The sequence below is a fragment of the Mastomys coucha genome, unplaced genomic scaffold (genome assembly GCF_008632895.1).
Source record: "Mastomys coucha isolate ucsf_1 unplaced genomic scaffold, UCSF_Mcou_1 pScaffold23, whole genome shotgun sequence".
Classification (NCBI taxonomy): domain Eukaryota; kingdom Metazoa; phylum Chordata; class Mammalia; order Rodentia; family Muridae; genus Mastomys; species Mastomys coucha.
In genome coordinates this window covers 79,711,645-79,717,553 of record NW_022196906.1, presented here as the reverse complement: position 1 = coordinate 79,717,553, position 5,909 = coordinate 79,711,645, and positions in this window count along the sequence as shown.

Below are 5,909 nucleotides of genomic sequence, written 5' to 3'. Positions count from 1 at the left end.
ACACACACACACACACACACACACACAAGCATCCACTGTAGCTTTCAATTTTGCAATTTAATGTGTTTCGTTTGTTTGTTTTTAATGAGACTCCTGAGTGTGTTACTGAGTGGGTCTCTGATTCTTGTGACTTTTAATGGGGTTCTTTTTCCTTCTTTTGGTTTTTCTTGTCTACCTTTGATGTGATGGTTTCTGTTTATCCTATTACATTTCACTTCATTATGTTTTGTTGTTATCTCTTAGAAGGCTGTTCATATCTAAGGAGAAACTGAAAGGGGATGGGGACAGAGGGCTGGGGAAGTGAGAAAGAACAAAGAAGAGTAGAAAGAGGGGAAACTATAATCAGGGTGCATTGTATGAGAGAAGAATCCATTTTTTCATAAACTGGGAAGACAAAACAAAATAATACAATAAAAATACAATCTGCTCTCAAAAATATATTTTGTCCTTTTTTGTCAAAAATCAGGTGCTGTAGGAGGCTTATCTGTAGGTCTTCAATTCTGTTCCAATGCTTAATGAATCTGGTTTTATGTAAGAATCATGCTTTCTTTCATTTTTTATTACTATATCTTTGTAATGTACCTTAGACACATGAATGGCAATACCCTCAATAGTAGTTTTATCATTCAGGATTTTCTGGACTTTCTTGGGTCTTTTGTGTTTCCATATTGTCAGTTCCAAAGGAAACTCCTCTTTTCCAAACTGCAAAAGGCAGAAGGGACCAGTGGCTATCTGTGATGCCCTTCAGCATATCAAAATGCAGACTGGCCTCCAGGATCTCTCAGTACCACAAAAACCTGATACAGAGTTTTTATGGTACTGAGTCCCTGCTAGCATCCTAGCTCTTCTTCTTCTTCTTACCTCCTCTACTATGCTAAGCTTCCCTAGCTCATGGCTTCCATTCTCTCAACTACTCATTTTCCGTATTACCCTGCTATTCTTTTTTTTTTCCTTTTTTTTTATTAGATATTTTCTTTATTTACATGTAAATTTCTCCTTTCCCAGTTTCCCCTCCAAAAAACAAAGAAACAAACAAAAAACGACAAAAACAAACCCCTGTTGCCTTCCCCCTCCCCGCTCCTGCCACTCCACCCTCTCCCACTTATTGGCCCTGGCATTCCCCTACACTGGGGCACAGAACCTTCACAGGGCCGAGGTTCTCTCCTCCTATTGATCGAATTTGCAATCCTCTACCATACACTATTCTTGATATGCTCACTCTCTGTGCCTTCCCTCTGTTTCTTCCTCTCCCCTGCCTCTGTTTCTCTCCCCCTCCATACTCTCCCTCTCACTATCTTTCTTTTTGTTCCTACTCTCCTGCTTCTTTTATGCTGAGGTTCAGATTGTTGGCCATGTCCGATCTATTATTTTTCCATTCTGGACTCTTCTGTGAAGAATTGCATCAAATTTTGATGAGAATTGTGTTGGATTTGTAAATTGATTTTGGTAGGGTGGAAAAATTTTAAAATATTAGTCCAAACAGTCCATGAACATAGGATGCTTTTTCATCTTCTGTTATTGTCCTTGGTTTCTTTTGTTATCATTTTCATTGTATAAATCTTTCACTTCCTTCAATAGATTTATCCCAAGATATTTTATTTCTTTTTGAGGCTATTGTAAATATCATTTTAACCCAAATTTCTTTGTTGTTTTATAAGAAGGCCATTGATATTTGTATCCTGCTACTTCCTGGAATGTTTCTTATCACCTATAAAAACTTATGGTGGAGTCTTTAGTACTTTTTATGTATAGAATAATATCATCTACAACATATATATTTGATTTCTCCCTTTCATATTTGTATCACTTTTACTATCTTTACTTGTCTTACTGCTTTAGATTAAGACTTCAGTCACTATGTGAACAGGAATGAGGAGAGATGACTACACGGTTTGTCTCCTTTAGTCTATTTATGGGATGGGTTACAATTATTGATATATATTAATATCTCTATATGTATATCTTTCTATCTTTTATATATGTCTGTCTGTCAGTTTGTCTATCTACCTACCTACCTATCTACCTATCTATCTATCTATCTATCTATCTATCTATCTATCTATCTATCTATCTACCTACCTACCTACCTACCTACCTACCTACCTACCTACCTATCTATCTATCTATCTATCTATCTATCTATCTATCTATCTATCTATCTATCTATACATTTCTACACCTCAGTCATGGGAGGCAATTAAGTCATGGTGGACTTTATATGTGTCCTTGAATTCATTTTACAAGTATTTTATTAGGAAAGTTCAGGTCAATGTTTATCAGGGAGCTTGACTTATAAATTTATTTTATTGCTGGGTCATTGTCTAATTTTTATGTGGGTAATACTTTGTATGAAGAATTTGGGGTTCTTTTTACTTTTCTCTTTTATGAAATAATATTGGGGAGTGTTTGACTTAGTTTCTCTGTGAAGTTTTGAAAAAACATTTTTTCATTACTGTTTTTCTGACATTGCTTGTACGGGTCTCTTGCAATTGTTTACTTCACCTTCATTTAATTTTGTAGGTTATATACTTCTAGAAATTTCTTAAATGCTTTTAGATTTTTGTTTGTTTGTTTGTTTAGGGCAATGTTGATTTTTAAAGTATTTTCTTACAACTCTCTGAATTTCTGCAGTGTTATAAATTTGTATCCTCTCTCTTTTTCTCCTTCTCCATGGTACATTTGACTAAAGATGTGTCAATTCTGCTAGGCCTTTCATGGAAACAACTTTGGTTTCATTGATTATTTGGATTACTTTAAATGTTTAAAATTTATTTCATTAAATTTCAGTTCTTATTTTAATTATCTCTTGATATTTTATTTGGGGTGTTATTTGTTCTTGTTTTCTAAAGCCTTTAGGTGCATCTCTAAGTTACTAACTTGTGATTTCTCAAAATTTTTGATGTAAACTTAATGATGGAAAAGTTCTTCTATCTTCATTAAGGCCCATAAACTTTTGGTATTACGTGCCTTCTTTTTCATTTAATTCTGGAAATTTAAAATCTTTTACTCTTGATTCTTTCCATGACCTAATAGTCACTTAGTGGTATGTTTAGTTTTTACAAGTGTGTGTACTTTCTATTACTGTTGATATCCAGTTTTATTCCATTGTGCTTAGATAAAATGAGGGGCATTATTTCAAATTTCCTATATTTCTTGAAACTTGTTTCATGCCCTACTATGTGAACAGTTTTGGAGTACGTTTCATGGGCTGCTGAGAAGGAAATGTATTCTTTAGTGTTTGGAGGGAATGACTGCATATGTATATTGGATTCATTTGATTTATGATGTTATTTAACCACAGAATTTCTCTATGTATTTTTGTACAAATGGTCTCATTATTAGTGAGAGTTGGGTATTATAGTTAGTCATTGTCATTGTGATGGGGTTAATCTGTGGTTTTATATCTAATAATATCTTTATTAAATTAAAAATACTTGTTTTGGTGTATATATGTGACTTTTGGACAGCTTTTTCCTTTGGTGAATACAAAGTGTTTCTCCTTTTCTTGACTAGTTTTTGTTTGAATCCTCTTTTGGCAGAAATTAGAATAGCTATGCCTAATTGTTTCTTAATTCAACTTGCTTTGATTACCACTTTCCTTCTTTTTACCCTAAGGTGGTCTCTGCAATTGATGGTAAGTTATGTTTCTTGAAGCAGAAAAATTATAAAAGCTATTGTCTACTCAAATCTATTAGTCTGTGTCTTTGTATTAGAAATTGAGATCATTAATATTCAGATGGAATGTGTTTATTAAATTCCTGTCACTTGGTTGATCTTGTGGTATTTTGTCACATCTTTATTAACTATCTGTCTCAACATTGTTTATTTGTTCACTGTAATCTTTTAATTTTGTTTTCCTTTTCTTTATGTCAAAGTACTCCTCCTAGAATCTCCAGTAGGAGCTCAGTAGTCATAAATTCCTTTAGTGTGTTTTAATCATGGGATGTTCTTGTTTGTCTTTCAATTTGAAAAGATAGTGTTGCTGAATATAATAATTTGAACTGACTGTTGTAGTCTTTAAGAACTTGATATATGTCTTACCAGGCTCTTCTATTTTTTTTTGTGTGGTTTAATCAGATGTTATTCTAATGGGATGCCTTTGTAAGTTATAACTGGATGAGATTTTGCTTTCTCTTCTGGAATTTGTATTGAGGAGGAGAAGACAGACAAACAGAGATGGACATGAGTGACCTATGGACAAGCAATGGCTGCATTAACGCTGTTACACAGCAACACATCAAGAATTGCTAGCAATAGTCAGGATGTCAAAAACTTTTAGACTTTTAGATATTAAGACTTCTGACCTGTAGTAGTTTTAAAGAATGAACTTTCATTTTTTTTCAAGGTATTCACTTTATGGTAATTTATTGTAACAGCCACCGAAATTAATAAAGTAGAAACCATGATACCAGTGAAGGCATATTAAAACAAGTATACTCCAGTATGGGAAAGCAAGCATAGTTGCCTGAGTAGGTATTCTATTAAATCTCATTTGTTAAAACAGAGGCTGTGGGAAAAGAGTAGTTGTGGCACTAGGAAAAGGGGTAGCATATTCTAACTCAAGTTGAGAAACATGGGTTGTATTTTTAGGTTTGTGGTAAGGAAACCTTACCTTTTTTTTTTTTTTGCCTGTGGTAAGGAGAATTATCATTTCATAATGATTTCTCAATCTGTTGACTGCTATTTGTATTGGAGGAGTTTACATTTGATGGAAGCATGCCATGTCTTAGCTCTGAGTTCCTGTCCCACATCAGCTTCTGAGCCTGGCATCACTCATCAATTGCTTCCTTCAGGATCAGTACACATCTTGAATACTTTCTCTCTTTCCCTGCTTCCAGACCAGGGTTTGAAGTAAGTTATAATCTCCAGCAATTTTGTGATGGATGTATTTATTTTTTTCTATATAGAATTGAAAAATAATGATATTTTATAAAACAAATATTTTCAGGATGAAATGACATACTTTATTAAAATCTGGTGTCATTGAGTTTGTTTTGTTTCAGAAATGGATTCTCTGTTTCAAAAAAAATTAAACTGATCTGTACCTTTTTTAGTGATGTTTTCAGAACCAAATATCTGCTTGTTTGATATCTTCTTTTGCCTGCCTGTCTGCTTGTCTGTAATGAATATTGCTAGTCTGAGTAAGCCAGAGCCTATAGGGAGAAGATGGACTTCCAAATCCACTTACAAGGCTAGCTTACTTGCCAGCACATTCAGCAGAATCTTTCTCACATCATTAGAAAGGACTTTGCCTCTGGCCACTCTTTTGAAACTGTACAAGTGTGTTTTTCTTCAATCTTATTTTCATATTCCTAAGAACTCATTTACTTTTAGTTTGACTGATTTGTCTGACTACTGATGGACACTGGAACACTGATAGACTACTGATGGGATAGGAGTAGAACACTGAGCAAATTCTAGTAACAAAAGACTGAAGTTAGATGGTTAAATGGGGAGGGGTCAGAAGAGAGAGGCTGTTTACCTGTGTTCTCAGCTTCTCCTATCTCAGCCTTTCTATTAGTAGTATTGTTTATTTCATGTCTTTACACTATACTATGGTTTTCAGAACAGCTTACATATTTCAAAAGTATTTATATACCTAAAAGAAACATAGACAATTAAATTGGGAAGGGAATTATAAGAGAACAACAAAGAGTGAGACTGAATGCTTTGCTTGAAGTTTGTATCTCTTGCATCAAGTTTGAAGAAGAGGACTTTATAAGTTACTCTTTCTCTGAGATGAATGCTTTTCCAAATTATCACAGCTAATGAACCAGATTCTTACCCTCACCTAATGTCTGTGCCACCCTCCAAGTAGAACCATTATTCATTGAAACAGTGGGTGAATGACTTTATGGATAGACCATTTTAATACACACAGCATTTCTTAAATGAATGTAACCTGTTCT